Here is a 10,431-nt window from a genome sequence, read left to right on the forward strand (position 1 = left end):
TCTGTTTTCGATACATTTGCCCAAAATTACGCACCGAAACACATATAAAGTATATATTCAAATAATGTATTATGACGACTGATTGTTTATTGATCATTTGTAGAAGGAGGATTCTGAACGGAGAGATTTCCTTGGAGAGATTTCAGGGGCTCCGTCACGTAAGGATGTAAAAAAACAATTAATTCCAGGGCCATAACTAGGATTTTTGCCACCCCCCATAACTTTAAAATTCGATAATTTTAAAACGGTGTTCTTTGTTCCCACCTAAAATTGTCACCCCCCAAATTTCTCAACCCGGGTAGTTACCCCGCCCCCTCCCCTCTAGTTCCGGCCCTGATCAACTGACTATTTTTGCATAGTCCACATACCGAATATTATTGGTGGTCTTTGGGAAAAGTTATCTCACACTCACGTATATTTAAATTCAAAATTATTTCAACCAGAAGATCAAATTAACTGAAAAAAGTCCCATCTGCAAACATTACTGGCTTTATTCAAATAGACAGTTTTTCTTGACTTAGATAAAAAAAATTACTATATGGGAACTCTCTCTAGTTTGGTATAACTGAAAACTTTGTGAGTGAACCGGACGGACAGCTGTGTCTCATTTTTTCTTTTTAATTCGTAATTATAAGGTTTTCATTGTTTTCTGTCTCTAAAAATGTATTTTTCTAATTTAATAATTGTTAACGATATTTTAAACATTATGATATTTCCAGCGAATTCAGCGCCGGTGAATCTATTCTATCACCTGAGCGGACAGCTCCGGAACCTGGTTTAGGGTAGCCAGAGATGTGGTACCTGAGATACCAGAGCGAATCACGGAATCCATTAATAAAAAGTGGGACGAAAAACCGGTACATTTAAAAAAAACCACTTTTTTGGGGGACATTACGCAGTGAAAAATTTCAAACTTATAATGTATTACGAAAATATTACTACACTGCTTCTCTCTCTCTACGAACAAAGGTGTCAAAATAAGTAAAATATGAGGATAGGGATATGAATGTCGGACGTCCCTTATAGACAGTATTGAAGGATACACCGTGGAAGAGGGTTCTTTTTATGCTTTTTATTGCATTGAAAAGTTTTAATTTGTTGTACGAGGGAGAAAAAGAATTTCTTTTCATGATAATTTTTCCAATATCATACAGCTATGGCAGGGGGGGTGGCCAACAGCTGGCCCGCGGGCCGCATGTGTCCCGTGAAATGATTTTGTATGGCCCGCGACAAGGTAAAAGTACCGTGAAAAAATTGAATTTGTGATCATTATTTGAATTATCGGGTTCCAACAGCAGATTTCTTGATTAACAAACTGCTTACGAACTTCTTAGTTCTAGTGACGAAATTAATTTAATAACTAACTAATTAATTCAATTAATAATGGAACGGCTTATACAACGGAGTTGCACCACTGAAGCGGCCCGCGACGCTATAGCTGACCATTATGTTGGCCCGCGAACAAAAAGAAGTTGCACCAACGCCTGAGCTATGAAATTTGCGCAAACTTTTTAGCGATTTTTATTTCAACTGAAATGTTAGCGCCCTCTATTGGCTATACGGAGAACAAAAAGAAAGTAATTAAATGAATGCACTGGAGATAGCTTAAACCAGCAGTTCTCAACCATTTTCGACTCGCGAAGCCTTTTCAAGTAAAAAACTTTTATGGCAGAGCCCCGTAGGATAATTTATTAATTATTCATTAAAATTATTTTGATTATTTTACTGTATAAAATATTTATAATTGTTTATATGGATCTGTGCCTTTGTTAAATGTACTGTTCAAAAGTTATATACCGTATATACTCGTGTATAAGCCAACCCCAAAAAATCTTATATTTTCAAGTAAAATATAAGATTCAAACTTTTTAAGCCGTTTCTTCTGAGTCTTCAAGCTCATGGTAATCTATCAGATCATCATAGGGGGTGCGGCGTCTTTGTTTTTATCCTCATCTGGGTGGTCATCGCCATTGTCACTTTTAAAGAGGATATCATCTTCAGTTCCGTCCATCGCATTGCTGATGCAACACTTTTTGAAGGATCGGATAATAATTTCGGTGGAAACAGAATTCCACGCCTCATGTACCCATTGGCACTCTACACTAGGCCAATGCCAGGTTTCTTCAAGGCACCACTTTTTGTAGTTTCTTTATCATCGGAACTCATCCATTCGATCCACAAATGCCTCAAATAGTCTTTGAAAGGCTTGTTAATGCTCACATCTAAAGGCTGTAAAATCGACGTTAGCCCACCTGGTATTAAAGCCAATGATGTTTTCGATTTCTTTGCCTCGGCTTTGACATTATCGGTTCTGTGGGGTTTGAACATATCCCATACCAATAATGCCGGTTTCTCGAACATTGCTCCGGGTCTTTTGTTCCATATTTCCTGGATCCCTTGTAGAATGCCTTTTTCATCCATCCAGCCCTTTTCCTGGGCTTTCACGATCATTCTTGGTGGGAACTTCATGTTCGGAGGAATTTTCTTCCTTTTGAAAATCACAACTGGAGGCAATTTCTTTCCATCGGCCATGCACGATAGCACGACCGTAAATCGTGTTTTTTCGTGTCCAGTTGTTCTAACAAAGATGGGGTTTTTCTCCGAGTTCATCAACAGTTCTATTGCTTGGAATATCGAAAGTGACCGGGGTTTCGTCCATATCACCGATTTGTGACAGTTCAAATCCATGTCTTTTTCGCAGTTCAATTATGAACTTCTGGAAAGATTCAATTCTGCTTTCCAATTCTTCTGGGAGTTTTTGTGCGATCTTTGTTCGCTGGCGTAAGCACAGGTCGAAACGGTTCATGAAACGAGTACACCAACCTGAGGAGGCATAGAACTTTTCTGGATTTGTGTCTTTGAATTTAACACTCTTAATTTATACAAATTAATTTTTGTGATAATTAATGATTTTTTGTGATAATTATCACTCTTAGCTAGTTTCGATGCTTTCAGACGAATGGCTGTCCTTGTCACGATTGTATCTTTCAGTCTGAGGTGTAGCACCCATTCATTCAATTCCTTCTCAAGTTCAGGGAACACCGATACTTTTCCTCGAAGAGCCTTTTTTGTCTTCCTCATGGCTGAAATTTTCTCTTTCATTTTCCGCCATTCTCTAACTTGTTTCTCACTGACGTTGTATGTCCGAGCTGCAGCACTGTTATTGTTTTCTTCGGCGAATTTGATAACTTTCAGTTTGAAAGACGCATCATACGCAAATCTTTTAGCTTTCTCCATTTTTGATCGTCGACACTTACTGATACAACACTAGATCAATGATTTTTCTGTGGGTAATCACGACACACACTTGTACTGCCTGGGAAAAAAATTACCACGTGGATTTAACCCGAAAAGTACTAACACTACTAACACAACCGCCATCTATCTATAGCTACAAAAATCACTCTGATGATTTGCAATGCCATCTATCACTACTAATTATTAACGCCATCTATAGTTACAAAAATAAATATTGATTGCGGGGGTCGATATTTTCTCGTCAAAAACTGACCCGAGTATAAGCCGACCCCCCCCCCCCCCACTTTAGGAACGAATTTTCCCACAAAAAAACTCGGCTTATACACGAGTATATACGGTAATCATACCACGTGATCTGGAACTGCGCCATGTCACTCAAGTGATATGTAAAAGTACCGTGGGTCACTCAAGCGATGAGTAAATGTGGCGGGGAGGGGGGGGGGTTCTTAGTCGGCGTAAAATTGTGTCGCTTTGTTGAATTTTACAAAATTTGGTATGATGTCGGGAGCCACATCAGATGAAGCCGTGGGCCACATTTGGCCGGCGGGCTATTACTTGAGCTTGTATACTACAAAACATACCTCCAACATTTACCATAAAGGTCTCTATTTAAATAGTACTTCATAGTACTAAAAGTTCACATTTGCATGGAAGACAGCCCTATAGCCCGCAGCTTAGTCCATTAAAGTTCAAAATGCATACATATATGCGATATTTCAGGGATATTCCATATGTTTATGGACAGAGGAATCAAGGAAAGCCGATATTCAACCGTTCCGAATCGCATTTGTCAAGCATCGGGAGAACCAGAGACGCGTATGTTTTTGTGGAAAATGTAAGGAGAGGGGGGGGGGGCGGAGAACATTCCTCCTCCGGAAAGAACCTCTCCAGCTTTTCTCTTGGGAAAAGCAACGGAGTGTAAGTATTGCGGATAAAGTTTTTCGGGATCGTGTTTTCCACAGTGCGGGAGGGTTTCAGGAGAAGCGACGAATCCTCTCAGAATCTCGCTGATCTGATATAGGGATGTACATTGAGAGAAAACTCTCTCTTTTATTTTACGTCGACAACTAACCTTGCGTTTCGTGAAGTGGTGGTTCCATTTGTTTTGCTCCTGATGTTTGTTCTACTGTTCATATCTTTTCTCTTTGTTCTTCGAATAAGCTTCTGTGTGGACATTATCATTTCAATGTGAAAAGGTTCCATCACCTTATAACACAAATCAGCAATTGAAAACTTAATTTTTTCTTAAGGGTGTCTATACAAATGTTTGGAATATGATTTCAAGGTTTTGACGTTTATTTGACATCACAGATTACAGAAATTACAATTATGTTTATTTCAATTTTATTTGCTTGTTTCATTTTTTGTTTACTCGTTTACTTTAATTTTGTCTACACATTCATTTATTTAATTATTTTGATTTTGTTTACAAATTTATTCTGATTTTGTTTGCACATTACATAGTAGAAGATGAAGCTCGAATGTGCTTTGTCGTTGTTTAATGGCACCGTAAAGACCACAAATATTGTCCTAATACGAATATGTCTTGTCGTTTCACATAGTCGACAAGAGACTTGTCTTGTAACATCCGACTCGATCACCGTAGCTCTGGTATTACAGCCATGAAAATGAGTCCCGAACCAATTCCAATCGTTTATGGAATTCTCCCCCCTACCCCCATTGAAATATCAGACAGCTAAAAATTGTATTTTTTAAATTTCGAACCTGCCTTATGGAGAAATTAAACTTGTTATCTTAAAGTAGGGGCTCTTCAACGCATGGCCCGAGGGCCACATTTTGTCATGGTGTCCACCAACCATTTTGAGAAAATCACTGAAAACTTTTAAAACCGATTAATTCTGGAATTAATGAAATAAATGATTTCGGAATTAATGAAAGAAATTACTATAGAATAAATAGACGAAAACACACACATTCGGTATTACTGAAAGAAACAATTTTTGAAGTTTTGAAGCAAATAATTTCAGAAGGAGTGGAAAAAATAACTTGTAAATCGACGAGAAAAGTAATTTTGAAATTTCTCTGATAGAAGTTATTTTTGTTTCACAACCAATGAATGAGTAATTGCATAATACTTTATTATTGAAAAAGAATTATATCAAGATATATTGAGAAGGAGAATGATTTCGGAATCATTTAGAGTTATTTCAGTTTAAAATTAATCTCAGAATTAATTAATTTAATCAATAATTAATCAAAACCTTTTTTTTCCAGAATTGGTGAAAAAATTATTTAGGAACTAATAGAAATTGATAATAAAATAAATACTATCAGAATAAATAAGTCTTCAATTATTTCATCCCTGTTTAACTCGGGGGCCTCTCCACCTTATTAAGATATCACTAAATTATTTGAGTTGGTTGACCGCGGGCTTCATGGGAAGTTTTAATGCAGCCTTGTCTAAAATGTTGAAGACCCCCATCCTCTGCCTAGAAGTGCATAGACGTCTTTTTACTTTGTTCCGTGTAATCTTTTACACTTTTAAAACTAAGAGGGGGCTGTTAAAATTGAAAAAAGAGAGAGTGAGAGTTGAAGTTGAGAGGCTGAAATACACTGGCCTTTAATTAGCTTTTGAATTAGGATTTCTAAGACGCTTGATTGGAAAAACACGGACCAACACCAACAAGCGAGAGAGTTTTCCTGGTCACTCACCCGAGCCTCCGAATTCCCCAGGGCAAAATGTTGAGATTAACGGCGCGGACGTAATTTCTCATTCACTTTGTGGCTGGAATTCCGCGACAACTTTATTGGAAGCGGGCGAAGGCAGAATCAAAATGTGTGTTGTGTGTCTTGAATATACTCCGATGCGCAACAAGAAGTCGGTTCTGCTAGTTGAGTGAGTGGTGCGGGAGAGGAAAAGTGATTTTGCTAACCTTATACTGGGGGAGCCCTAAAGTTCTCTGAGAAATTGAAAGCATTCAATTTGCATTCGTCAAGTTGCATCGGGGAAGCTACACTTATTACGAAATTATTTGGTCCGTGGTCACTCGACGATGACTTTCGACATCCCGACCAGTTGGTTATATTCATCAAGCGAAACTGCGATCCGGTATATGCTGTCTTCACTATAGTTTCAGATGGTTCGCAGGCGCAGCCACGGTTGTTCTGATTTTGCCCAACCCGAAGGAAATCCTTGGAAAAAAATCCCATCAAAAACTACACCTTAAAACTGCACTTACTAGCAAACATTATGCTTTGTAATAATGCTATTGAGTTGTCATGCTGTATCTAAAGAGGAATGCATTAACAGATCTATGTATTCAATGCTATTTAGGGTTCGTAAATCCATTTATCATAATAAGATGCAAAACGATTTTGCCCACCCCCTCCCCGCCCAGAATTTTCTGTAATGTGCCACCACTCATATAATAATTACATAAATAATATTGCAAATATTACTAGGTCTATTATATTTATGTAGGCTACATCATATATGACTTGCTTTCCTCATGCTCCAGTATCATAAATGCGAAAAACCTTGGAAAGAAAACCCGAAAAACCTGGGTTTTTGCCAACCCTGGTCACATCTGGCTGTATCGATACGAAACTGCAATGAGCCATGTACGGTCCCTTCACGATAGTTTCTGGTGTCCCATATTATTTGCTGTGGTGACATTCACCAAATTAAACGACTACTATTTAACCGCACATGCGTCTCTTACACATTCCTCTATGGAATTTTTACGAATTGGTGCATGTAAGTGCTGTGAATCTAACGTGGAGATTGTTTGTGTAATTCTTGTTATGTGTGCTGCTGCTATCTGCCATCAATTGTTTATAACTATGAGTGAAGTTGATGATTAGGGCTAGGATTTTTATGCTCTAAAAACTTCTAAAAATATGCTCTATAAAATATGCATTTATGCTCTTAAAAAAAACTGTAAATATGCCCTATAAAACGAAATATATGTCCTAAAAAATGATTCATTCCTATCTCAAATAACGTTAATATTTTGAACCATTGCTTATTTTTGGTATGAATAGAAATTCTTCGTTTTACTAACTAATCTCATATCAAGCCAAAATTTCCCTTTTGAGCAAGTTTTTCTCTACGAATTCAGAATTAATGTGCTGCCATCTATAGCTAAAAATACCTAGTGATGTAGCGTATTCAGCTTTTAAAAAAGCACAAAATTAAATCAATAAATAAATAAATTATTCTTTCCATATTTGATAAAAGTTTATTAACTTGGAGTCGTGTCCGGTTTTCCTATTTGATAAAAGCTCTCAAAATTTCCCACAAACGCTAAAAAAAATCCCTCTCCCCCTTTACAAATTTCTGCAAATTCCAAGGGTTACCATCACCCCGACAACGATTCAGATGATTAATCTATTTACAGCCACACATGAGTGTCGTTGAATGGCTAGTATTTTTATTCTCCAACAATTCAACGTCATTGCTGATTGGTTGCAAAACGTGAATCTCGGGATATTTCACGAATCAGCTACGACGTTCCATTTTTAGTGCATAAAAATCCTCGCCCCCCCAAGAGCTCCCGTCAGAGGCGGGAACCGCAAAAACGAGTCTGAAATATGCAAAATATGCTTTAAAATTTTGAAAATATGCTTTAAAATTTTGAAAATATAATCTATCACGGAAAAATGGCGAAATATGCAAAAAAAAAAACCCCCATAAAAATCCTAGTAATGATTGAATAACTGTGCCGTTGCAAGTCTGTTCCTCTCTGTGCGAGACTTTTTAACGGGGAGATTGGCTTGCATTTGCGCCTTGGAGTTCGGAACCACAAAAAACCAACTTCAGCCGACCAACATTGTGGCGACGGTGGGAATCGAACCTGGGTTCTCGCGATGCGAGAACTGTGACCACTTGACCACCACAGCGGCTCCACCAAGTGAAACTACTACTTCGCCGAATATGCACCTCGTACATATTACTCCACGGAATTTCTAACGAATCGGCACATGCTGGAGAATGTGTGTTCTTGGCCCTAACGTGTTTATGTTGTCGAGTTGCGCTTATTTCGTGTCCATGCTGCCATCTGGCTTCCATTTTCTGAAGTAAAAATGAAAATCCTTGAATTTTCATCGAAGCTGGAAAACAGCAGAAAACCGAATTTAGCCGGCCACCATTATTATGTCAATTGGGTTCGAACCTGGATCCTCAGGACGAGAGTGCGGCACGCTGCCCACACGACTGCACAGCGGCTACCAAGTTGAACTGTAGAACGTTAACTACGGTCACTTTAGGGTAGTTTGTGGTGTCCCAGATGATACGGGAATGACAGAGAATAACCGTAACCCACAGAATATACGGTCGCCGCTATGCGGTCGCGTGGGCATCGTGCTCGACTCTCATCGTGAGGATTCAGATTCAAACACCGATGACTCACAGTGGTGTTCGACTGTAGTTAGTATTCTGCGGTTTTCCAATATTAAAAGACGAATGCAAGCCCGATCTTCCATTTAAAAAGTCTCTTCGCAAAGAGCAGTCAAAACTAAACGCGGTATTGACATAACATGAAAATTCAAGCTTTTATAATCTTTAATTCAAACTATAGTAGGCAGATGGCAGTTCCAGCATAAACATGAAAAAAGCGCGATTCTTTCAACATAAATGCGTTAGAGCCACGCATTTCTTCTGAGCGCACTTTCCGGCATGTACCAATTCGTTAGAAATTCCTTAGATAATGTATACGAGGTTTATGTTATGCAACTAGTAGTATAATTATACGGTCTCTTCACGGTAATTTCTGGGGTCCCAGATATTTCGGAGTCAGCGACAAAGACTGTAATGCAGTATATGCGGGCACTTCATGATGGTTTCTTGTGTCTCGGATGGTTCGAATTCATAGCAATTATACATTCACCAGGCAAAACTGCAATCTCGTAGCCATGGTCACTTTACAGTAGTTTTTGATTTACTCCCGGGCTCGGGGGCTGGAGCCCTGTCCGCACCCCGCCCCCTATGTAGGGGGTCATGGTTGTAGAAGGTGCTACTATGCTTTCGACACCTGTTACGGAAATACTCAATCATAATCTTAGCTGTCATATTCTAGTCGATGGTCGACCGACACCGATTAGCGTACATCTCATTCGTGTAGTTAATGGGTGTGCGATTTTGACAAACATAAGGTATAAACAGAAGACCGCGGTTCAATTTCATTGCGTCAATCATGTTGCGATTACGGTTGACACGATAAACAGTTAGATTGAATATAATTATGCATTAATACAGTATGCACTAAACTGGATGTTAAATCTGGGAAAAATCTCTCTCTCCCTCACTCGCAATTGCTTTGTTTCATATTGAGGTGTTTCACTGATGTAATCGGTAACTCAGTGTTCGGGGAAAAAGATGTTTATTCAGGGTGTAACGAAACTGCACGGCTAGAATGCGAAGATGATAGTATACAAGACCAATAAACAATTTTTACAGTAGAACCTAGGGTTACAAATTACTTTTTATCGCATGTTTATTTCATCGTCTTGTTATTTCAGCCATTGGCGACAAGAAAGGAGATCTGAAAGTAACCTTGAAAGTGGAACGGAAAAAAAATATTTCTCATAGACATACACACGCACACATGGTACCGTTAAGCCTCATTTACATGAGTCCCATTTACATGTGTAAGATTGGGGTTACTTTGGTGATTATAACCTGCATGAGAGAAACTTTTTATAGAGGAAAAAAAGAGGAACTTAGTATTCGTGAAAAGAGGCCTATCTTTGTTGCGGAATAATGGTGGGTGACCAAAATAAAAAATCTCCTCCTCCATAATCCTTTGCGCCGCGAAAACTACTGTTGGCTCCTTCGTCAGCCATATTGTGCCAGCCACTTCCATTCGCCAACGTGACCAATGACGACTTCCATAAAGAAGATGAACGGGGAATACTCTGACAGAAACTAAGTCATGTGAACGGTTTGTGTAACGAAAATCCCTATTACCGGTAACTCTCCGGGGATATTTTATTCCCTGTGTAAACAGGGCTTACATGTACAAGGTTTGGGTTGAATGGTGATTCGTTGAATATGAATATGAACCTGCTTGGTAACTTTTTTCCTTTTCGTAGGGTGAAGAAAAAGGGTTATAAAGATATAACCATCTCTGGTGGGTTTTTGGGGTTTCTTGCCACTTTTCCCATAATCCTTCGCGGTATCTCTCTATTGCCGGTTGTTTCATTCCCCGTGTA

Source organism: Pholcus phalangioides, unplaced genomic scaffold (assembly GCF_987345545.1).
Source record: "Pholcus phalangioides strain wild (caught in Gottingen) unplaced genomic scaffold, Ppha-v1.0 ptg000008l_1, whole genome shotgun sequence".
NCBI lineage: Eukaryota > Metazoa > Arthropoda > Arachnida > Araneae > Pholcidae > Pholcus > Pholcus phalangioides.